We start from the raw sequence: 26,580 nt of genomic DNA on the forward strand, positions 1-26,580 counted from the left end.
ATTTTTCTTCCTGAACTTCTTATTCCAATAAATGGAAGCACCACCCACCCAGGGACTGAAACCGGAAACATCATGGCCATTTTATAACCTCTCCTTCAGGGCTCCCTTGTCACTCCTCCAAAGCCACCCAACAAATTTCCAGCTCCTCAGAGTGATGGCCCGGCAGCGCTGGTCTGACAAATTCCCATCGCCTCATTTCCTCAAAGTCTTCAAACATCCCCGCCCCCTTTCCCCCAACTGACTACAGTTAAATCCGGAACTATGTACATGGTGTTACTGGCTGCTGCCTTCCTTCCACCCTCAACAACCCTCTGTTCTCCAAAGGACTACCATGACCTAGTAATTCCAAGCCGCTCGGCATTCACTGTGCATGAAGTTTCTTCACACTCCTGCACCTTGGCTTGTGCAATTTCTCCTTCCTGGAATTTCCTTTCCCATCCCTTCCATCTGCTGTCTTCCTGCTGATTCTTTTAACACGCAGGCAACATCTCTTCCAGGAAGCCTCCCTGAAGCCTCCACACTAGCTCCCTTTCTGTGTCTGCAGCAACTGATTTTAACATTTACAGAAGTACTCATCACCCTACTGGAAACCATCCTTTCGTCTACTGTAATCATTCTAACGTCAGAAACAGGTCTTTCCCATCTCTGAATCCTCAGTGTCTGGCAGTAAACTTCCCTGAGGAGAAAAGGCTGAGCTTTAACAGGCTTAAATACCAGGAAGCAAAATTTAATGTTATTAATATGATATTAATTATCTGCCAGCTCTTTTTCAATAAAGAGAATACATGGTTACAAAGTTCTTACTAGACATCTCATTTTGAACCAAACCAAAAATAAAACAAACAGAACCCTGGAATAAAAGCAGTGTGCAGCATCTGAAAAAGAGAAGAAAAGACTACCATCAGGAGATGCTATCCACCTGTTCCTTGCAGAACAGACAAGAGCAGTTTCAGGATGTTTTTTGTGTGTGCATGCTCATTTCTGGGTGGAAAAATCACATGCTGGGTGGGCATATCGAGCCCCAGAAACACATGGCATTAACTAGAAAGCAGTGCCTTCAGTATTGAGAAAAAGGTAAAACACACACACACACACACACACACACACACACACACACACACAAAAAAAAAAAAAAGACCAACCGTCAATAACAACAAAACAAGAAAAAACAACTTCTGGGTTCTGTTACCTCCAGTGATAAACTTGGCTGTTTGCCAGTCTATTCTTGGCTTGCGGAAGTACATTATTCCATTTTTACTTCATTCCATTGGACACTATTTAGTGTTTGAGGAGACATGGACAGATATGCAGGTTACATTCTACCCTCCAGAATCAAGAAGGCACTAAATTGAATTCTAATGGTTCCGACGAGTAAGTATGCCCCACCAAACCTTACTTACTTACCACTAGGAAATGACTTAGGCACCAGGGATCCCTCTGCTCTTTAACCAATAGGGGTTCAGTGCTTACATGGGTACCCAGGAGTTGAAATGTTCAGTATCTATCCAGACAACGGCCTTGCAAATGATACACATCTTACTTAACCTTTGAAAACAGAGGGGCCACCAGGTTCTGAATGTGCGGATGAGTTAAGGTTATCTATCACAACTCTCCATATGCTTGCTTGAAAATGTGTTGCTGTGTGTGCTGCATGACTGACTATTTAATGTAAGGACCAAGTGTGCTTTGCAAAAGCAACTTGAAAGAAAAGCTTAAGGGAGTTGGTTGATCTCTATGACGGTCTTATAAATTTCAAGGATGACATTTCCATTAAAAATGGCCTAAATACTTTCATTGCATGTTGGAGTGCATGAACCTTGGATTACAGACAGAGAAGTGGGGTGTCTTTCTCTCTGCTCTGATTGTCTACCAGTCACTGTCAAAGCAAGTATCCAAATGGCAAGATGTGATCTGATTCTGTAACTTCAACTAGTGATTATAAAGGTGTAATACTCATTATACCAAAAACATTTTCCTTCCTAAAAATGAACATATACGCATATTCTCCTGTGGATTAGTAAATTGCTGACTTTTAAGAGCATTAGTGCTGGGAGTTATCCTTGGGAGTAACAGTAATAAAAATAATTTACATTTGCATAGCATTTTATGCTTCTGAAAGTAATTTGTCACTTTCTAATTTGATCCTTACATAGAAGCTGTGAAATAGAGCAGTGGCTACTGCTATTCCTATTATCCTACAGAATGGGAAATTGGAGAAAGGACTGATTAAATGGAAAAGCTAAGATTTGCATTGAATCTTCTGATACTTAATGACTGCCTAGTGTTGAGCATCAAGGGCATCTGAGTTAGGCAAAAATTGGGGATAGAAGCTTTGGTTAAAAAAAAATGAAATATTAAAAACTCTCCTACCTGTGTTCTTTTCAGAATTGCTAAAAAAGTCACAATTTGACATCTAGGATATATGACAAGGAAAACATCATATAGTCGATCAAAAGGTCAGAGTGAGATTTTTTGAAATGGAAGACACTGCAGCTTAGGTATTGGTCATGGATAATAAACCACAACCAGTGCCTGAGAATAAGGGTGAATATCTATAATATATAATATATACTTATATATGAATATGAAAGGAGCCAGGACAAGTTGGCCAAGGGTGTGATACTCAGTGGTGACCTGGTGAGAAAGCCACAGGGGTTCTAGGTTTTTGGTAACCTTGGAACTGTGCAAAAGCTGTGGCCAGAGTTATGATTACAGAGAGGAGAAGAAAACAATTAGCAAGCGCTGAATATTACGAAGAGATGGAAGCTGGGATCCAGGCTTGGTCTCAAAAAGCACTGCTTCTCAGACTTCCATGTGCACATGAAACACATGCCTAGGCTTGTAAAAATGCACTCTGTCTGGGGTGAAGGCCTGGGCTTCTGTATTTTTAACAAGCTCCCCCAGGTAATGCCAGTGCTGCTGGCCCATGTGCCATCTTGGAGTAGCAAGGTTAAAAAAACCATTCCAGAAACCCAGATTTTTTTCCTCCAGCTCAGTCGTCTCTACTTCTCAGTTTATAAATCTCTTTACCTTTAATGTCTGAGGAGACATGGCCAGATGTGCTGGTTACAGAACAGTCCAGAGCTCTGCACACCAAGAGCCAGAAGTGGGACAGGAAAGAAGTAATCTCCACCGCTTTATCCCACCAATCATTTACCCTCTCCACGGAGAATTTATACCTTAATGTCTACTACCCATATGCCATTACAATTTATTGCAGAGAAAGATAAATATAAGTTGCAGATGTCGAGGCTGTATATCTATGAATGAAAACATCTCCAAAATGAGAATTCAAGGTAAACACATACTTCTTGGATATAAAGGCTCATTTCATTTGTGGACAGTTGCTCAGAATATTTCATTTTCTTTCTTTCATTTGGGGAGACAGGGAAACATAGCCTGTGTTGGCAGGTCTTTGCATGGAGGTGCCCCCACCTGGACTGGACTGTCACCCACATCTACTAGTTCTATTTTTGTTTGAAGATTTTCTGAGATTTATTTTTCCGGTCACTGTATACTGTTGATCCTCATAAGTCCAGATTCTGTATTTCCAAATTCACCTACCCACTGAAATTTCTTTGAACCTCCAAATCAACAACTTACAGAGCTTTTCCGGTCATTCAGGGACATGCACAGAACAGCAAAAAAATTGGGAGTCACCTGATGTGCACAGATTCCCAGCTGAGGTCCAGCAGGGCGACCTTCTCCTTTCTTATTTCAGCTCTCATAATATAAGTGAGTGTCCTTTTTGGGGTCTATTTAATGGCACATATTTTGCAATTTTGTGCTTTTTTGGGTGATTTTGCTGTTTAAAATGGCTTTATTGAAATGCTCAATAGCATTCTCAAGCTTAAGGGAACTGTGATGTGCCTCAGAGGTGTGTTCAATAGGCTTCATTCAGGCATGAGTTATAATGCCACTGGCTGTGAGTTCAATGTTACTTAATCAACAATACATATTAAGTGAGGTGAGTTTAAAAAGAAACCCATATAACACATGGTTATGTATTGATGAGTTGATGAAAATGTGGTCAGAGGCTTGCAGGAACCCAATCCTGTATTTCCCTTGAGAACAGTGCTCAGCATTTGCTAATTCAGTGCTCACAGTGACTTTATAGAACACAGATAATATGGATAATAAAACTCAATTGTAGCTGTGTATGTTACAAACACGTAACTCATGGTTAAGCAGGTAGGCTCTAGAGCAAGACTATGTGAGTTCAAATTCCAGCTCCACACTTACCACCTGGAAGAGTTTGGGTCTGAATTTCAATTCTCTCTCTTGCAAAAGGACCTCATCCATAATATTGTGATGAGGTTTAAAGGAATTGGTGCCTCCATACACACTCACACAGAAAACACCCAAAATAATAGCTGGTAGGCAGCAAGTACTTAACAATATTCATGGTCACTACTGCTTATTATTGTGTAGGGCATGAAACATCAGAAAGCTCAAGGAAAGTGTATAATATCACACCACAAGTGGCTGAGCTGAGACAAGAACGGAGTTCTTCCGAGTCTAACACCAAACTCACAGGGGAAGCTATCCAAGAGAAGAGTGAGAAGTATTTGGAGCCTGTATGTACAGTTGGTCATCGCCCTAAATATAGAGTTGTGGGCTGTGTATTGAAAGGCACAATGGGATGGGGTCAATCAGTAAGAGATAGGAAAAGGGGTGCCTTTGAGTGATTGCAGGCATTTTCAGGTGTCAGATCTCAGACCCCTTGGTTTTGCAGCTTTTTATAGAATGCCTGTGGAAACATAATGGTAGGCAGGGGTGACTGTGGTTCAGCATTTCAGACATATCATCTTTTCTCTATAGTGCTGCAGGGGTTATGCTACAAATTGAAAGATCCAGCTACATGAAAGGGAACTGACACATTGAGCTAGAAAGTCTTTTCTTGTGAAGAAAGCTCTGATCTCCAAGTTAGCCAATCTGGAAGGGGTATATTTGACAACAATTTCAAATTTTGCACTCCCAGGGACCACGGGCATAATAAGGAAATTAGGACCACATCCGGCATTGGTGGGGGGGGGGGAAATGCAAACAGGAACCCGAGACAAGGAGGCCACAAATTGGACATAGGACACCCCCCAGTGCTTCCCAGGCCTAACAGTAGGATACGTTCATGCTTGGGAGTCAGGAATAGGCTCCTTGGGGCTAGGGATGCTCAGAAGATACCCCTCTTTCTCTTCACTGCCCACACGATGGTAAAACACAATCACTTCACAACTTGCCACCCTACCTTAGGAAGCAAAGATGCTCTTTTGCCTTTGGAAGCAGCCTCTTAAAAATATTACCCAGCTTTGTAAGGGGGAAGCAGCTGGAGGGCAGATGGCTTGCCTTGTGATATTTTAAGATTTTTGGCATTGGGCAAACAGATTTCTCTAAGGATCAGAGAAGAAGGGGAGATTGTTTTTTTAAAAAAGAGTACAGTGGAGGAAGATTACTAGTAAGTATTTCAGGTACAACAATGGGGAGTCAAAGGTAAGGAAAATTCATAAAAGTTGAGACAGTTGATGTGCTTTGGGAGTAAAGAAAACTATTACTATTACTGTGCAGTGGGCATTGTTCTGGATGCAACAAATCCCTCCACTTCGGTAATGCCCCTGACAGTCCCAGAAGGCAGCTATGATCTTCCTCCTTCAAGTAGAAAGGAAACCAACTTAGTGAATTCTTAAAACCTACTCAAGGTCACATAGGTGGTAAATAACGGAAAGACTATAAATCTTGAGTTCTTTGCAACAAAAAAGCCCACAAGAACTGTAATAAAAGCTAACATTTATGAGGCACATTCTAAGTGCCACACACTGTACTCCAGATTGCACATGTATTAACTAATTTAACCTTCAAGGCAATCTTATAATTTATGTACAACTGTACCCATTTCAGAGATGCAGAAACCGAGGCTTGGAGACGTTAAGAAACTTGCCTAACATCTCATAGCTAATTATTTTTAGACCTCTGATGAAGACACATCAGATGGAAGCATGCTAGGACTAAAGAGAGATTCTTACTAATGTCTGAATTGAATTGGTATTTAAGCAAAGTCTCAGGGTGTGTGGGTAGGGAGAAGTGACCCCAGCTGCAGGGAATGGGCACCTGATGTTAGAGAGAAAATGAAGGACAAGCTAGCTCGAGCAGAAGGACTCGGGGTAAAGGAAAGCAAAGGAAAGCAAAGGAAGCAGAAGAGGTCAGGATGGGATAATGGGGTGAATGTGGGGAAGTAGAGAAGTGAGAAGCTGGGAAAAAGTTCTCTTAGCACTAAGTAAGACACTGGCCATCAGCCCTCTGGCTGCTGTGTCACTGTGAAACCCAAGTGGTAGATCTGAGGCCCGATCAGACCCAGGAAGTAAGTCTAGAAGAGAGTGCAGGCTAGCGTGGAGGCTAGTGGTACATTCAGCAGGAGCTATGGCCTCAAGGACCTAGGGACTTTAAAGTCAGGGACAACAGGAGAGCCTGGAAAAGCCCATCCACTGAACTAAAACCACACTTAGCCAAGGAGTACCATGAGGCCGGGTGAGTGATCCCCTCAGAACCATGAGCGGGTGCCCAGCCTGGCCTCGTGCTGGACCAGAGGGACTTGTGGCAGAAGGGGCACCTGCCTGGCAGGAAGAGAAGGCACAAGAAAGCTCTGATCCAATGTGTAAACACCAGCAGCAGAGACCGCCTCACTTTTCCCAAGCGGTGACAGACAAAATTTAATCCTTGGGGCTCTCCCAAAGCAAGAGGCTTTCACTTCATTATTTTACCCGGAACGGTCGAAGCCTGAGTCAGAATGATCTCTGTGGCCAACGATTTATCCCTTCATGCATCCATTTTGATATATTTCTGTAACTAAGTCCATTCCCTCTGCAGTATACTGTACCCAGACAAATGTTCAGAATCTCACTTCTCTCTCTCTCTCTCTCTGCTCCTGGGTACAGGAGCATCTTTTGGACGGAGCCATGCAGCTCCAAGTACGATTTATTTTAAGAGAAAATTGCCCACCTTTTAGAGTAAATAAAGCTGAGAGCAGAGCTGAGAGACTTCATTTCTACTTCCTAGTGTAGCGACTGAAGACTGAGCTTCCTTCACCTTCAATTGCTTTTCTCAGAAAGTTTTTATTTAGCTTACTAGAAGAAAGCACATTTTCCAGACCAAAGGGGAAGACAATAAGACAAGGCAGGGCAAGTAAGTAAAAGACGTTTCAGCTCTGACTTTTTAAAAAGTAATCTGTGTGTGTGTGTGTGTGTGTGTGTGTGTGTGTGTGTGTGTGTGTGTTTTATTTGTGTTTTTGCCAATAATCAATCATACTGGATAATATGAAACATTACCATAATAGGTAAAGGCATTTTAAAAGATAAACATTTAAAGGCGTTTAAAAATACAAATGACAGGAGAAATGAACGATAGAAACAAATGATAGAAAGAAATGAACTGGAATATGCATTCAAAACCATTGCTGTAAATAATATATCTTATAAAAAGTGTCCACAGGGGAGCTGATATATAAATAGAACCACAGTGTGAAATAAGGATTGTGCCTTATTTTCTGTAGGAGCTGCTAGTTCTATGCCAGGAAGCAAAGATGGTAACAAAAGAATATACTGAGTAATGTCCCTCAGATGTCTGTCCTTCCCATGGCATATATGCACGTTATATATGGGGCAATGGTGCTCACTTTACCCACCTACAGGTCTTGATTTTTTTTTAAGGATTAAAGGACACCATCCTACATGGAGCTGTCACACATCAGTCAATGTGGGTTGATATGAACCAGTGAGTGATGCCCAAGTGGGTGTAATCTGAAGGAAAAATGAAGATACTGTACTCCCAAGAAGATTAAACAATAGCACATACATTATTTATTTCCCAGGATGTAATTCAAATAACCAACGGGACAGAAAAAAATAAAAGAATAAAAGGTTTGCATTGTGTTTTGTGCAGTATATGTGTCTCACCCTAATGAGTCTCCTGGATCCTAGTTTGCTTCTGAATATCACCAGGGGTGATTATAGCTTGCAAAAGTAGACCAGCAAAAGGCATGCTTTCCTATGTCTTGGGCTGTAATTAAAGCCACAAGCCATCAGATAGCAAAGAGGCCAGCTGCAGCCCTTCAAACCTTTAGTACCCTGGCATTAAAAATAGATTACAGCACAAAATATATACCAAAAATAATCCCAATAAAAAAATTTGCACATTTGATTACTATAATTGATTTTTTTCTTCTAGATATGAATAAATGACCCAGGCTAAATGCCAGTTCCTTGCAAAGAATTTCATTTAAGCTTCACTGAATTGAAAAGGCTCAACCAGACTCAACATTTCCAACTTCCTAGCAAGTAGCAGAAAATCTACCTGACAGTTGCTATGGAAACACGAACAGGAAGAGTGAACCACCAGCCTATAAATCCACAGAGAAACCTTTCTTAATTGGAAGGCCTTTAACCCACACATTTTTCTCATAGCTACAGAGCTTATTTCTAAAGAGATTATTAAATTCCTCAATTGACTTATGAAGGATGCTTCCCACTATATTACTGTGCTTTGGGTTGCTCGTTCTTTATATCTGTTTCCAAAATTACAAAGCAGACCAGGGATAATAAAAGTTAACACAGATGTTTCAATGAAAAATCCATATGATGTTCTGAAAATAACTTCTGCAGCAATGCTGAACAAAAAGGATTCCAATACAAGAACCAAGATGGTGTAGACGTGTTCATTTCAAAGCTATAGCTAAGCCACCAAACTTTTCCACCACCCTCTTAAATTCAAAAGATTAACATGGGTAGGAGATCCTGACAGCATTTCCCAATGTTTAAGAACAGTGACCAAATCAGAAAAATGAATAAATGAGGTGTGGAATATGTTAATTTTAGGCTCACTACTAAATAAAAAAAATGCTCTTTATAATTGAAAGTAAATACTAACTAGTATGTGATTGACTAAACAAAAAGGAAATAAACACAGATCATTGGGTTCATGAACCCCAACAGGATGTGGGGGTAGTTGTGGCTGGCTAATCTATAACCAGACTAAATTCCATAATATAATCTTATGTGAAGAGCAGGAATTATGACAGAGAAGGTAAAAATATATGCACCTGCCCATATCCAGAGGCAACTTTCTCTCTCTCCTTCCTTCCTGCTATGTTAAAGAAATGTTCCCCCTCCCAGCCTGCTTGGATTTAGTTTCCTCCCTCTTCAGAACCCTTTGGCACCTTTTAACAGGACCATGCCAACGAATCAAAAAAGTCCCTCAAACCCATGTTCCACTCTTGTACTTTTATTTCTCTCTCCTTTCCATTCAGCCTGGTATTTGAGTGAATTTTATTTTCCTCACTGCCTCTATGTCCTTACTTTTTCTTCTGTCCTTAGCTCCTTGCAAGAATGGCGCCCACTCCCTGTCACCAGACTTGGTTGTTATGGTCCCTGACTTCTCTTCTGGCATGGTGGGCCACTCATGTCTTCTTTTTGTGAATTTTCTCTTTGTTTCCATTATATGGCACTCTCTTTGCTTTTCTTCCATGTTTTTAGTTGTTCATTCTCTGCCTACTTTGTCATATTCCTCAGGATATTTGGTAAACCTTCTTCTTCTTCTTCCAGTTTCTATCTCCACTGGGCAGCCTCCAGCCCTCCCGTGGCTTCAATTACTATCAATGCAGTGATGACTCACAAATATTTATTTCAACCTTGATGTAAAAAGGGGGATAAAAATATCTACCACATCAGCCTGTTGAGAGCAATGAAGACAACATTTAAAACTTGTCTGACACATTTTCAGCACTCAGTGGAAACATTAGCTATTATTAGTATGTAGCTGAGACACCATAAAGACAGCATGTACAAAGCTCAGCTCTCTTCTCCTTCAAGTGTTTCTTTCCATAGATTCCTTCTCAGTAGATCTTCTACTTGTCCTTTCAGTCCATTTTCTTCAAAACTCCTTCAAGAACCCCATCCTTCTTGAGTCAGGGGCCCCCTCTTATGGGTTATCAAAGCATGCTGTATTATTTTTTTATTTTTTAATGTTTATTTATTTTTGAGGGGTGGGGAGAGGCAGAGAGAGAGGGAGACACAGAATCCAAAGCAGGCTCCAGGCTCCAAGATGTCAGCACAGAGCCTGATGCAGGCCCCAAAGCCATGAACTATAAGATCAGGACCTGAGCTGAAGTTGGACGCTTAACCTACTGAGCCACCCAGGCGCCCCAAAGCATGTTGTATTATTAATGGCTGTATCCTACTGCATTGTAATAGCCTATTTACTTGGCTATCTTCATTGTGAGAGGGCAAAACCCTATAGTTTAATTCACTGTTTTATCCCCCAACAAATATGCATTGGGCCATAAGTGAATGAAACTACACCAGTACATAAAATAAACCATTAACTAGAAATCCTTAACTTATTCCTTCATGGTTGCCTTGTGAAGTCTTTGACGATCTCTTCAGTTTTGTCCATTCTGATCTCCTTTACTGAAAATCTAGTTGTTGGCAGTTAACCTTATGGATGTGTCCAATATTACTTTCGTTTCAAAATTACATTGCATGACAAGAAATCTTCACGTAATATGGGGGGGAGGGTTAGTTGCAAAGTATGAGTGAAAAAAAAACCTGCTGAAAAGTTGAGTATGATGTAAGCAAACATATACTCATCTACAAAGGTAATGTTTTCCCAGAATTTAGACTGAAATGTCTCCTGAAAACTCACCTGGTGTCTATTCTAACCATTAACTACCTGTAGAAAAATAATCTTCTTTAATGTTGTTTGCTTAATGATGTGGACAAAGCCTTTCTCTGGCCAATATGCCCAAGAGATACTCTTAGACCACATGCTTTGAGGACTCTCACAGTGCTTACTCTGGAGAGCTGACAGAGCCTTAGGGTTTTCATTCAATGTGTCCAGGTAGCAATTATGGGGAATGAAGTTGGGGGACAGGGGAGTATGTGGATTCCATCTAACAGTTTCCTACAGAAACAAATACTTGAGATCGGTATTTATAGATAATTATTTCACAAACAAGTATGACCAAAAGTATGACCAAAGCACAGTATCTGGAAGCCCTCCTGATTTACACAGATGACAACACTTGTACACGTCCACTCACACATTCATGAGGCTATCACTTTGTGGCTTACTTTCTCAACCAAAGACTCCCTTGGTACTCTGTTTCACATACTTTCAGCCTATAAAACTTTGAAAGGGTCGGGGTGGGACACTTGGAACACACACAATATGTATTACTCTGATCTTCTTAACCAATATGGAAATGATTGAGATGTCCATGACCATCCACTTGGGGAAGGTACACAAAAGATGAGATTCTTAATCCAGCTATGCTTCTTGCTGATCCTGCGACTTTGGGAAAACTTTCTGAACCTCAGGTGCCTCTTTCGTAAGGAAGACAAAATAGTACCAGCCTTAGAGGACTGTTGACGAAGGTGTAAGAGGTTATGTGGATAAGATTGTTTAGGTTAATAAATGTTCAGTAAAATGTAGCTAATGAAGAGATGAGCCATGTAGCTCCAATCCACATGAGGTCATCTCAAGTGAATGATGCTGCTAAGCCTTGCAGTGTTTGGGTCAATGGGATGTGTGAATGAATTAGTTCATGTATTCTTTTACCACCTGCAACATCACTTAGGATTTGAACATTAGTGACTGTAGCTCTCTCTTTAGATCTGACCCTTGTTGGAACATGTAATTTGAAAAAAAAAAGTATCTTTTGTAGCAGGTTTTCAACCTGCTCTTTAAAACTTATAAATGGAAATTTTAACTTGTTTATTGAAATACATAAAATGCTAAAATAACTTTAGTGACATCTGTATTGTGCAGATCAATTACCTATTTATATAAAACAAAAAGTTATTCTTCCATATAGACGGTGAAGTCAAATATCTTTTTGATCCTTCTTTCTTTAAAAATAATTTTTAAAAAGTGCCAAAAGCGCATGTCTAAACAAGAGTGAATTTGGAAGTCTGGCTCATTCATTTCATTCCCATCTGCATTCTCCCTGTTGAGATTCCACCATACTACATCAGGGCACATATTTTCACATCAGTCAAATAATTTAATTCTCGTAACAACAATGAAATATATGTGGGTTTTCAAACACTATTCCCATCTTTACAGATAGGACTCAGAGAAGCAATTTCCACAATTACACGAAGAATCTGGCAGAATCAAGGTTCACTCACACTCAGCTGCCTAATAACAGACACTATTGTCTTTCTTTAATAAGACTTTGGCTTATGATATAATGAGCCTTCACCTTCCCAGTAGTACAGTAATTTTATAATCCCAGCATTCTCTATTCTCCACTCTTTCCCCTCTCTTTCTCTGTCAGTCCCTCCCTCCCTGTCTTTTCACACATGTGTATTTATCCTGCCTGAAGTTCCTCCCTTTTCCATCTGGTATTAGGTACTTATTTTGTATAGTAATTTATGTGGAAAGACTTTTGAGAGGTGCCATTGCTGGTTTCCGTCTCAACTGAAGGGGGGATTCTTCTCTAACACAGTAGTGTCCTCACTCCAGGACTGCCCTTCATGATCGTTGAAACTCTTCCTTTACAAACTTAAGCATAAATCCTAAATGTAAGTGTAGGAATATACATGGTTTGCTCCCACGTTCCTTTTTAATTTGTTTCTTTTGTATAAAGGTAGATAAATAAAATCATGGTCTAGAGACTCCAAAATTTTCGGAATGTGAATTTTATAAAAGATCCAAATTCTAGTTTAAAAGCTTCAATATCCAACATTTCACAAGTAGATATTTGTCTTGGTAGTAAAGATGATTAGTATATATGCAATGTTAATGATGATGCAATATTGTATTTTATAATAGTAGATTATACAACTAATTTGAGGGAACAAGTTAAGAGGACTAAAAAGTACCACGATACACAAGTTGGAAAAATAACTTTGTGAGCCAAAAGATAATCACATGGCATATTTATTGGCTTCAATCAAGAGAAGAATTCTCCATGATACATCCAAACAGAAAAAAAAACCCTTCCTTTTTTATTAAACTTCTCTCTGCCATACTTTTCTTTGTGGCTTATGCTTTCCTACAAACAACAAGCAAAAAAACAAACAAAAACAAAAACAAAAACACCCACCAATTTCTATTTCTCTAAACTTCTTTATCAAAGAGCATCTAATGAAAGCAATAGCAGACAGGCCAGCAGCATCACCTTTTCTTGTAGTTAAAAATTACTGAGTAAGGTAACTTTTAGCTGGATCTCTCTTTCCCTTCCCCTTTCCTCTGAAAGAGGTGAAGTCAAGAGCAAGGGGTGAGACATGAGTAAGGCTAAGTAAGCATTGTTATTTGTAGAACTGAATGAATCAGATTCGTACAGTTCATACACCTCCCTTACTTGCGTTAGGCAACCTGGGGAGCTATAGTAACTCTCAGAGCTCTACCCTCTCCAGGTAGTATTTATATTGTTTCCAAATGTTAAATTCGGTCTCCTTCAGTTGAGGGACTGGATAAGGAACTAATATCCTTTGAAAATCATGGCATTCCAAGGAAAAGGGCCATTTTTTTTTAAAGAGGAAGAAAATGAAGGCTACAGACAAAGCAACTTGCCTACAGTCACAGATGTAGAATGGATAGATGGATATTCAGAGCCAGATCTTCATACTGTATGACTGTACTTCTGTTGCCTTAAATATATAATTCATTCTTTCAGATAAAAAATGAATACATGCTTTAAAATATCTTTGGGTTCTGATTTTCAGTAATTGCAGAGTAGCTTGTGTTGGACTATTTTTCCTGTTGATATCAATTATACTTAAAAAGGTGTTTGGAGCACCTGGGTGACTCACTCAGTTAAGCATCTGACTTTGACTCAGGTCATGAGCTCACGGTTTGTGAGTTCAAGCCCTGTGTCGGGCTCTGTGGTGATAGAGCAGAGCCTGCTTTGGATTCTCTGTCTCCTTCTCTCTCTGACTCCCTCTCTTTCTCTCTCTGCCTCTGTCATAAATAAACAAACAAACAAACAAATAAATATTAAAAATAAAATAAAATAAAATAAAATAAAATAAAATAAAATAAGGTGTTTGAAGCACTGGAAAATGACCAAAATCAGGTAGAAACTGGAGGGGCTTAAATACTTGACAGGAGGAAACCATAGAGGGTAAGACCTTGGTACTATAGCTTTGCCCCTGAAGGGAACTCCTAACCTCTCCCAGCCAGGGATAAATAAGACCCAGATGGGAGTTTGATTAGCCTGATGTACAAGAGGATGAAGTCTGGGGATGCAGAGTAGCTGATAATTCCAAAAAGAGGTAGGGGAATTCCAAAATGAATGGAGTCACAGAGGGAGAAGCCCCCAAACTGGCATACAAACTCTCTTTAAATACTTCAAATTCTGAATGGTATATGCATGAAGCAAGGCACCAAGGACTTCAAGAAGGTAACAGCACTTAAAGGCTAAGAGAGCTAGTAGGGATTTTTGCAGCTGCACATCACATAGAAGATTGAATTAGGAATTCAAGTCTCATAAAGTTAGAGGGGCTTGGTAAATATTTTTGAAATCCCAAAAGAGTTAGGAGTACTACCTAAGGACTAAGGCATTTATGCTAGGATTAAGTACAAAAGTAAAACAGACCTATCTTAATAAAGTTCAAAAATATCAAGCTTCTACCAGTCCAAGTTGATTTGCAGCAATTTAACTACCTACTAGAATAAAACTTTACAGATTCCTCAGAGAGAGATCATAGAATCCAGAGTCTCAACAAGATATGATCCATATTTTTTTTTAAAGGAGCTATAAAGAGAAAAACCAGTGTGCAAAAACAGACCTACAGTAGAACATTTGCAAGCATGAGGAGGCAGAGCTTTTTTTTTTCATGATAAATTATCTCACAATAAGAGTTTAAAGGAATGAAGGGGTATAAATGGAATTAAATTGTTGTAAAAATTTTAAATTAATCACTAAGTGGTATAATATTAATATCTATATCTAAATCTAGATATATATACCCAAAAGAAACTATTTTTAACATGTTATACAAAGTAGTTTGGATAAAAAAAAATAATAGGGGAATGGAATGAATTATTAAAAGATATTTGATAAATCAAAATAAAGGGAAAAAAAGAAACATCAACCAGAGAGGACTATGAGAAAATAATAAAATGGTAGATTTAAACCCCACCATATTAATAATTACATTAAATGTAAATAGACCAAAATACTCCTTTTACTTGTAATGATATTTTCCTCTAAACGTTTCAAAAAAAAATGTTTGCAATACTTACCACATGTTGACATTTTTAATAATGACTTTACTGATAGTAAATATCTACTTATCACATTTATGAATGACTGAAAACTAAGAAGGTTACCAATTTGAATTGCTGATTGAATCACTGTAAAGAGTTACCAACCAACAGCCTATAATCACCCTGGATCAGAAAGATAGGCTAACCCTAACAAGGTGAAATAAGTTACAGAGTGGGGGAGACCCAGTTTAATAGTTATTCATGTGAAAATGACTACAAGGTCAATCTACTCTAGCGGTGCATCAGATAGCAATAGTAAAAGACACTTTAGGCCCCAATAATACAACTGGGTGAGGAATTCCAAGTCAATGCATAAATCAGCCTTCTGGGCATCACATGAATGCATTGTATGTGCTGTATTGCATTCGATTCCGGGTTGTTTGAAGTGGCATATTGCCAATGAGAATGCATTAAGAGGAGGGTAAATAGGGTGGTAAAAGTCTCAGACATCATGTCCATCAAGGATTAACCTGTACAACAAGAGAACAATTAAGCTGGAAAAGAAGGGCCTCAGGGAGATATAATATTTGAAGGGTCATCAGGAGGAAAATGCATTTGTTTTATCTGTAGTTCCAAATGGCTCCTTCTTCCTCTCTATTTTCACAACATCACATATACATAGTGTGATATGTGGTGTCACAAAGTGTGGCACACCATGTAGGAGGAAAGATTTTGTTCAGTCTTCAAAAGAGACATGCAGCTTACATGACCTGTCCTCTCTGGGTACCAGAATCTTGACTGCTACCTATCATTCTTTTATGCTGGTCTTTTACATGGCTATTAGTGAATTAGTGCTGTGAAATATTTAATACATATTTTTCAAAACAATGGATGCAATCTCTATATATCATGCATGTATGTGTGTGAGATACATGCAAATGCATCCCACTTTATCTCCACTGACTCAATCATTTGGTAGGTGCGACTGTGACCATTGTCTGTGGCCCTGTTCTGTCCAGAGTTTCTTTTCCCTTCAGTTGGGATTCTACTTCAGTTCATCTTCTTTTTATTTTTTAACATTTATTTATTTATTTATTTGGAGAAAGAGAGAGAGAGAATACATGAGCTGGGTTGGGGGGGTGGTGGAGGCAGAGAGATAGGAGAGAGAGAATCCCAAGCAGGCTCCTTGGAGCCTGACTCAGGGCTCAATATTATGAACCGTGAGATCATGACCTGAGCTAAAATTGAGTCAGATGCTCAGTGGACTGAGCAACCCAGGACCCCCTAGTTCATCTTCCTTTTCAGAATAGAATTAATATGGATGCTCTCTCCGTTCAGCGTTCATTTGCAAAGCCCAGAGAATCTCTGTCTTTATATAATTGTTCAAACTTCCAACATATAGAATATTTATTTACTAAATTCTACATATTGTTTTTCTACTTTGCATTTGCCTAAGTAATAGCATAATTCAAGAAAATGACATTTTCTTTTCATGAAGCTCCCATGGGAAAGAGCTTCTGTCTTTCAGTGTGGCAAGGTGGCTAGGAGTGCAAACTCAAGAGCCAGACTGTTACTGTGGACATTCCAACCCTCCTGCATGCCAGTTATGGGACCTTGGGCATGTTACTCAGCTTCTTTGTGTCCTAATATGAGCCTCACCATGTTATGTCAGTATTAAATTATGTAATAATGTAAATTTCTTAGAATAGTGCTTAGGATATAATAAACACTGTTATTATTTGTATTCCTCTGTAACACATCTGGAATGCCATCTGGTAGAAGTTTCTACGTAATGTGCTAGTCATCACTCAGTGTGCTACTTGAAGTAATATATTTAGGCAACCCCTTGGTCTTACAGCACAGACCTTCACTTTTTAATCATATAAAGCTTGGTAAATATGAATTATTACTCGTTTTCATATCTATTTTCTTTACTAACTTTAGAGCTTCTTGAAGTGAACGGAAAGGTCCTATATTAACTAGAATAGAACTAAAACATGGCCAACACAATCTTCTTGGATAAATACTTTTTGGTTAAAGGAAGGAAACCCTCATTTAATTTAAGGAAGAAGTAACAATGTGAGTTGTCCAAAAGTATGGGCTTCTATTTTATTAAATATAAAAGCCTAGAAACCATATATCAAGAATATGATTGGGTGCCTGAGTGGCTCATTCGGTTGAGCATCTGACTCTTGATTTTGACCCTGGTCATGATCTCATGGTTTGTGAGTTTGAGCACCACCACATAGGGTTCTGTGCTGATAGCACAGAGCCTCCTTGGGATTCTGTTTCCCTTTCTCTCTGCCCCTCTCCTGCTTGCTATCTATTTCTCAAAATAAATTAAAATAAACTTAAAAATTTTTTAAAAATATATGATAAAGAGATTTCAACACTGAATCAGAAATTTAAAAATTATCCCCTTTCATTCCTAAGTTTCTATCATTTTCTCTTCTATTTCTTTAGTGTACATTTATTAAGCATTTATAATTAACCAAGCATTGTATTAAGATGTAGAGAAACAGTAAATAATCACAAGGAACTTCCTAGACTGAAGATAAACAAATGAAGAATGAAAATAAACAGTTCCAACTTTAATAGAGGTAATTAGAGTATGTCCTACAGGATCAGTAGAGGTGGGAGGTCACCTGAAGACGTGAATACTGAACTAAGTAATGAAGGATGAGGGGCAGCCTGGTGGCATGGCCATGTTGGAGAAGGTCTTTGCAGTCAGAGGGGTTAGAAAATTCACTCTAATAATGTATTTGGTGACGGGAGCTATGGCTAAAACCCCATTTCTCAAAAGGAAGAATAAGATATGGAAAGCTAAAGGAAATGTCTTATTTTAAGGTTATTAATGACAGAATCAGGGATAATGTCCAAACTTTTTAAGTTCCATCTCCATTCTAATTAGTAGTTTTTCCATAAGCACATGATAACTTTAGAAATGATTTTGTCATTTCTAAACTTCTAAGAGCTGACTCTTTTGTATTGATTAGTCCTTATAATACCAAACAGTAACATATATTACAATTAACATTCTTAATTTAAAAACACCAATTTGAGTAATCCTTTCAGGCAAACATTTTTTTTAAGTTTTTTATTTATTTATTTATTTATTTATTTATTTATTTATTTATAACATTTATTTATTTTTGAGAGATACAAACAGCATAAGCGGGGGAGGGACAGAGTGAGAGGGAGACACAGAATCTGAAGCAAGCTCCAGGCTCTGAGCTGTCAGCATAGAGCCCGATGTGGGGCTCGAACTCATGAACCATGAGATCATGACCTGAGCCGAAGTCGGACACTTAACCAACTGAGCCACCCAGGAGCGCCAAACATTTTATTCTTTTGAGTTTATTTATTCATTTATTTTGAGAGAGAGAGAGCGAGAGAGAGAGAGAGAGAGAGAGAGAGAGAGAGAGCATGAGCAGGGGAGGGACAGAGACAGAGAGAGGCTGAGAGAGAATCTCAAGCACTCTCCACACAGTCAGCTCAGACTGGATGCAGGGCTCGATCTCACAAACTGCGAGACCATGACCTGAGCCAAAATCAAGAGTCTGATGCTTAACTGACTGAGCCACCCAGGTGCCCCTCAGCAAACATTTTAAAAGTCTCTATCTAATCTCCATTCACATCTTAGAATTTGATCATTTTTCCCAAAGGACAGTAGTTTGAATGCCCAGACATCTGAATGGAGCCTTTACTTTTATTCCTTCTTTTGGTCTAACTCAGTGGATATTAATCTTTGGGTTCATAAAGACTCGACTCTGGGCCGAAATACAAATATCCTACATGTTATAGGTGACTTGAAGTTTTCAAGGTTAATCTGACTACACAAAATTTTCACTTTATGAGCTAACACTAGAATGTTCCAGTGCTTTTCCTTAGTGCCTCCCGCTGCACATTTTTCCCGTGCCCAAATAGGTTTTTCTGCAAATAACTCTGAAAGAACCCTGGTACAGGACACCTGCTCGGCACACTGCGGAGGCCATTACTGGTAGGGACAGCTGTTAAGTTCATCTTTCCTAGCCTTAACAAATACCCAAATACAACCACAAGTAGGGTAATAAGAACAAACTCAGAGAAAAGAACTACCTAAAGATGACAAGAAATAGACAGTACAAGACAAAAAAAAAATATTTCTGCACTTCTGTATACATCCACATTTGGAGAAATACTCTCCTCTCATACACAGAAGGGTCTATTTTCTTCTGTACTATTTCTTTCCCTCAAGAGATGCTGCTGTTCCTCCCTCCCTTAGAATCCTATTCTGTAAAATCAGGACCATCTGGGGTTTCCAAGGGCAGTTTGGCAGATACTACGAAACCTGCTCATTCAACACACAGTGTGATGGCTTCTAGGACACAATGACTGACAGGCTAAAACCTCTATTTCTAACACTCTCTTAAAGGTAGAGTGACCCGGTGAGTTTGAGATTCTGCCAATCATATTTCCTCTTTGAGTCCTGGACTTGAAAGAGTCAAATGAGGGCAGAGGCAGGAGTAGGGGCATGCATTGAGAATGGACTGAGGCTGAGACAGTGTCCTCTTGGATCTGGAAGTTTTCCTGACTTTTTTTTTTTCTTAATCCTACCGCTTTCTGATTATGGTAGATGCAATAGCACTCTAATGACCCACTTCTGCAGTATGCATTTAGGAGCCATTCCTGGAAACTCAGCTTAGTTTGTTTCTTCACTCTCTGAACTAGTTTTAAGTCATTTACGACCATTTCTGCTCAAACTTCATTAGATAATACATTTCTTTCGGTGGAAACTCTCTAAAATGGATTCTTTTCGTAGAAATGGAACCCTTCCTAACATGTTATGAGAGGAACATTAAAGCAGACCCCCAAACTGAGAATTCCTGAAGGGGCAGAGTTTTGAAAAATCTCTGTGCTCTTTGGTTATAAATTTAGCACATGTTCCTTCTGCTCTTTTGAGTGCTGGGCACTTTCATGTAGGTCTGCATTCCCATGTGGCAGGGCACTCATAGGGTTAGTGAAGAGTTCCCTCCCTCTGGAAGAGCCAGAGCTATTGGCAGTTTCCATCCTGTTTAGTTAGGTACAGTGAAATATCACCTTACTGAAATCTCTTTTCTCCAACTTTGCAGTTTCTGGGGAGTAGAAGGGGACTCTCTTGCCCTCAAGGCTGGTTCTGGAAAAGACGAAATCCAGTTTTTTAATCAAGACCACACCTAAGCAAGCTCACTGGTGCTTAATACTCTGAAAGGTTTCCTACTCACACATACAGTTTAGATGTACCACGCATTAGCAGATGAACATGTTTTTAAAAATGATTGAAGGTGTGATAAATTATTTTAAAAATCTTTCCATAGCTCTCCTTTACAATTTACCTCATTATTCTTTCCGTTGGGCAGTTATTCCTAAATACCCTTGATGCAATTTTGTGTTCATTCTTTCTTATCTAGAACTCATTAGTATAACCTAAGGTGATTTGGGTTGTGTATAAGTCATTTAAATTTGCATAATGAGCCCCAGTGCCTCTCTGGCATGAACTAAGAACTAAGGAAAAATCTGACGGCTTCAGGAGAGCCATAAAATTGGCTCTTTTGGGGGGCAATTCCTTTATAATATTTTAATCAGGGTTTGAAGACAATATATCCAAAGTGTCAGGAGAGACCAAGTCAATGACCCTTAATTGCTCTTGCACAAAAGTTCATTCCAGGAGGGACCAGATGTCACCTTTGTAGTGAAAACAGGTCTTCCTTTTATACATGATCTTTGAGAAGCCAATAAGATACATTACATAAAGAACTTTAAGGGAGAGCTATTTCTAGGGCAGTCTCCAGGAAGAAAAGAAAGCTGATATAAAACATAGGATATAAGCCCAAAGAAGAGGAGATCCCTGATCAGGTTAAATTGCTACAGGAATTTAGGGCTTTGAGGGAACAGCTGTACTAGTATATGCTTTCTTCTTTTTTTTCCATAGCTAACATATTATGATCAGAGTACTCTGCATAAATTACATTCATTACCCATTTGACCTTCACACTATCCTAGAGAATTGATGTTGTTATTGCCATCATCTTACTGATCGTGAAATCGTGGCTCAGACATATTTAGTAATTTGTCCAATGTATATACAACCCAATAAAAGAACGAGGATTACAGTGTAGGCACCCTAAAATTCCAGTTTTCTGACTGGTATACCATTCACTATATTTAAGTACCCCCCCCATCTAGGGTGCTCACAGAACTCTATGTGGATATTCTGGATCACTGAAGATACACTCATCAGACATCAGACACTAGACACTAGACTTGTATGCCATGGGAAACCGAGCCAGAAGTGACAATAGCAAAGCGACCGTGTAAGAATATATCATGGATGGGCCATTCCATTAAAGGCAATGGCATGCACATGTGGTTTAAATAGATTCTCTATTCATGAATGAATCAGCCACTCTTTGGGAGATGTTGAGCAGTTATTTTAGAGCTAATAAATTATTTGTTATTTATTTTTCTTTCTTTTGGTTATACTTCCATCTAATGTATCTTGGTCACACTGCTACAAAGTGAAGTCTGCTAGGGGCACTTGGGTGGATTAGTCAGTCAAGTGTCCAACTCTTGATTTCCACTTAGGTCATGATCCCAGGATCATAGGATTGAGCCCTGTGTTGGGCTCTGTGCCGAGTGTGGATCCCGCTTGAGATTCTCTCCCCACCCCTCTTGGCCCTTCTACCCAGCTCATTTTCTGTCTTTCTCTCTCTAAAAGTAAAAAAAAAAAAAAAAAAAAAAAAAAAAAAAAAAAAAAATCCACATTGCGTACTCATTCTCTTTTAGTGTGAAGGGTACTATGTTGACCACCACCCCCCCATAAATGCAACGAATAAAGGGTTTATTAAAAAAGAGTCCAAAGGAGAGACGATAAGGTACTGAATCATAAATAGTTTCGACAAGCTTTCAGTCAATAGGAATGCAGTCTTCAACTTTTAGGTATTGAGACAAGGCGGTTGTAGGTAAGAAGAAAAAATAACAATAGAATACCCTACTATGTGCCTGGTGGTCTGCTATGTGTTAAAAGACATATATACTATGACCTCTACTTTTACAGATGTGGAGAGTCTTGTAGGATATGAAAAATTTGTCTATGTTCATACAGCTTATAAGCAGCAAAGATGAGATTTCTGACAGTGCCTTCTCCTACAAACTATTGTTCTTTCTGCCAGCCCTGGTTGTCTCTCTAAAGTGTCTCGTGCTCCCTGGGGGAAACAATTATGAGGCAAGTCTGAGACACTTCAGGTGAGCTTATTGAAATCTTATGCCATCTGCCTTTTAGCAGGGAAACTCTAATGTTAAATAGGCTGAAGGAATTTTTTTTCTCGAAACTTATAAATTTTTAGCCATGTGACTAAGTATTTAGGGACAAGAAACGCCAGTGACTGGAACTAGAGATCCTGCCTGATGGCAGTCCTGCACCCTGGGGCAAGTTGCCTGGGGAATGAGTCCTGCTGAGGTTTAGATTTTTCAGCTCTCAGCTCACCTGTTCATGCTGTTCACACCTGTGACTGAGGGTCAGGCCCCTCCTTTCCCTTCATTCTGGTGACAGAAAAAGGCTTTAATTTGTTGGGGCAAGGAAAAATTACAAGAGGACAATCGAGCTGTTGTAAATTATACATATGCCCTCTATGTGGTCTCTCACCCCATAGATATAGGAAGTCCTATTATCTTTCTTGATCGGAAGTCTCTCTCATTTTCTTGCAGATAGAATCTGTGCCAAATCAACCACCAGACATGCCCTACTCTTGAAGGAACTTAACCAAAGAGCATGTGGAAACTGGGCATCTCACCAATGAATCCAGAAGCACGGGCCACATTTGCCTTGAAGATTTTTTTCTTTTTCTGATAACATTTCACACATTAAGAAAAAAGCAGAACAAATGCAAATTTTAAAAATGCTGGCAAAATAATTATAGTAGTTCTTGAAATACCCAGAGAGGCTGGATGAAAATTCAAAATGCTTATGTATGAAGAAGCAAAGCGGCATTGTTAATTTTAGGATAGAAAGTGTCTTTCCCTTGTCCTATCCCCCAACATCAGTAAGCAATATTTTCAGCAAGCAGGTCAAGTACAAAGCGTGCACACGCAGATGAAATAAGTAAAAACAGATGAGGTAAATGGTTTGAATTTAGGAGGTCAACAACATCCCCATTCTACATTTTCAACTCTTCTATGCTGTAGCCAGAGTGCAAATCAAGACTAGCAAGATACTTAAGCAGGAATCGGTACTTCCATAAGCAGAGAAAGAAGCCTGAGAAGCACGAATGTAAGTGACATCCAGAAAGTCCCATATCACTCCTGTTTTTCTTATTTTCTTATTAAGTGTATGTTCCTCTGAAAAATAATCAAGAAGTTAAAGAATACTTCTAGGTATAAAATATTCTTTGTTTGAAATATGTCCACCTTTTTCGACCTTTCTGCTTCTCTCTTGCTTTTTCTATTGAAAAAATTGGTCCTTAGGGGTATTGAGATGAGTAAAGAATTTTTCAAGTCTCAACTCGGTATCATCATAAGTCCCCCTTTTGTATGACTTTGTTTCCCTCTCCTTTATTTTAAATTCCTTGCATCCCCAACTCCTCAAAGATCTCCACTGTAATGCTTTAAAACGTATGTCATTATGCATATATAAACATAATTTACATGTAAACATATAAAAACATATTTATATAAAGACATGGAAATGTCTCATAAACATATATGTGCATATATAAAAATCCCTATGTATGTGTATCTGTATATGGATATACTTATATCCTTTAAAATACAGGACTTCTGTTGTATGTGTATATACTTTTACTTTACATAAATAGTACAGTTCTATGTATTTCTTTTTTCTTACTCTTTTCAGTCAACATTGTGTTTTTATTTATTTATTTATTTTTATTATTATTATTATTTTTTTTAGAGAGAGAGAGAGCACACAAGTGGGGGACAGGAGCATGGGGGAAGAGAGAGCAACTCAAACAGAGGCTCTATGCTCAGTGTGGACCCTGGATGCAGGGCTTGATCCCATGACCCTGAGATCATGACCTGAGCTGAAATCAAGAGTCAGACTCTTAACTGACTGAAACATCCAGATGCCCCAACATTGTGATTTTTAAAAAATACTTGTCCAGGGGTGCCTTGGTATTTCAGTAGGTTAAACCTCCAACTTCCGCTCAGGTCATGATCTCACGGTTTGTGGGTTCAAACCCCGTGTCGGGCTCTGTGCTGACAGCTCTGAGTCTGGAACCTGCTTCAGGTTCTGTGTCTCCCTCTCTCTCTGCCCTCCCCCACTCATGTGCTGTCTCTCTCTTTCTCCAAAATAAATAAACATTAAATTTGTTTTTAAATATTTGTTCATATATCTTAGACTGACTTCTCCTGAAAGAGAAGCTGAGACAAAAGCTTCTGTGCAGTTTATTTGAGAACAACCCCTGAGTACTGATTGAGGGACAAAAAGAGTGAGCAGAGAAAGAAAGTGCACCACATGGACAGATTATCAAGTCATCTCTGCTCTTCCCTATGATGGACCCTCAACCCCTCACAGCCTTCTTAGGAACTGTATCAAATGAAGTTCAGAATTTTATTCCCAGGGGATCAAAATGGGAAACACTTGCTTATCTACTGGCTTTTGTCCTCCATTGGGCAAGTGGAATCTCACAGGCACTAATTTCCCGATACTTTTGAATTGACCTGCTCGCCTGCAGGGAAGATACCCATAGACGTCCCATATCATAGCTTCTGAGAAGCCCCAGGGCAGGGAAGGAAGGGAAGGAAGGGCAGGAAACAATGGTTTGTTTTAAGGATCAAGATCAGGAACTGTCAAGTTGTAGCTGGCCAAATCTCTTAAGTGCAAAAGTGGTTGTTCCAGCAGTGACTGGAGTTCTTGGTGAGAGCTACCAACTAGGGAGCAGCCCCCCAAAGGTATCTGATCCACTAGGCTACTGACTGTGAATCTGTTACAATTTGGACCACTTTATATTTCATTGTTTGCATCCACCACATTTCTCTACACCCTAGACCTTTCTTTGGGGCTCCAAACTCAAGTAGATTATTGCCTGCTTAACATTTTCATCTGGATATCTCACAGGAACTTAAACACAACAAATCCAAAACAGGACTAATGATTATTCCCTTCCAAACCTGTTTCTGCAGGTTTCCTGTTGAATTATCAGCTACCTAGTGATTCAAGCCAAAGACTGGTATACTTACATTTAAACAATCAGAAGGTCCTGTTGATTATATTGCTTAAATATCTTTTGAAGCAGAAAAATTCTCCATTTCCACTTTCCCACCCTATTCTAAGAAACCACCACCCCCCTCCCATATTATCACAGTGGTTTACTGAATGGTCTCTCTACTTCCAGTCCCACTCTCTGTCAAACCATTTCCCATTCTAGCCAGCGTAACCTGCGAAAATTGAAAATCTAGTTATTTAACCACCCTGTCTCAAATTCTTTAATGACTTCCTTCAAATCATCTATAATAAAGTCTCACAGACTCAATGAGGCCTGTATTACCATGGATTTTTCTGGACTAGTCTCACGCTATTCTTTTCCTCACCTCCCACACCCAAGCTCTCAAAGACAATGTGCTTTGTCTCTCCTTAGCATTGAGGCGAATGCTCTTGGTTTGACCTTGAATGCCTTCCTATGATGGACTAACGATGGAACAATTTTTTTTGTCTTTACTCCCTTCTAGAGGCAGAATTTGTTTTCTTCCCCCTTGAAACTGGGCTGGCATGCAAATGCTTTAAATGATCTGAGGTGGTTCTGGATCTAAACCTTAACAAAACATGATAACTTTTTCTTTTTGTTGTTTTGTGAGTGTTCAGCTGCCATCTAAGAAGCTGGGCTACTTTTATGGAGAGGCCATGTGGAAAGGCCACAGGAAGAATCACGATTTTGAAACTACACACACAGAAAAAAGTCCAGCCATGCAGCTGACCCCCACCCTCAAGACATCTACCACTTCTGTGACAGACAGCTTAGACATTCCGGCTTGTTGAAATGCCCAGCGGCTGTAGTACCAAATGACATCACATGGACCAGAAGAATTACCTAACTGAGAAATCAATCACAGATTTGCAAAAGATAATAAAATGATTATTTTGGGAACCCACTAAGTGTTGAAGTGGTTTGTTAGACAGCAATAAAGTTGCCTTACCAGAAGCAAGGGAGACTATACAATGATTAGGGCACTCTGTAAATCTACAGATGATGATTTGGGCAGAAAAATTTCCAGAGTTTTGTATAACTCTGGGGACTATGTTTGAAATTCAGAAAAGTGTCTGGAGTACTTCAATCATTTCCAATCTAGTATGATTTCAGGATATGTAGAATGCACCAAGTCTTCTTGCTTATGTTAATAGTTGAT

The 26,580-nt window shown here is 39.2% G+C and overlaps 1 long non-coding RNA gene across 1 annotated transcript; it reads left to right on the forward strand.

Moving 5' to 3' along the window:
- The first annotated feature begins 1,281 nt into the window (after positions 1-1,281).
- LOC147579530 (uncharacterized) lies at positions 1,282-26,325 on the forward strand. The gene is made up of 3 exons (XR_015253184.1): positions 1,282-1,371; positions 22,927-23,488; positions 26,039-26,325. It is a non-coding gene; the product is annotated as an uncharacterized LOC147579530 (long non-coding RNA).
- Positions 26,326-26,580: the final 255 nt, after the last annotated feature.

Source organism: Puma concolor, chromosome B4 (genome assembly GCF_028749965.1).
Source record: "Puma concolor isolate L17-30 chromosome B4, mPumCon1.1.hap2, whole genome shotgun sequence".
NCBI classification, from domain to species: Eukaryota; Metazoa; Chordata; class Mammalia; order Carnivora; family Felidae; genus Puma; species Puma concolor.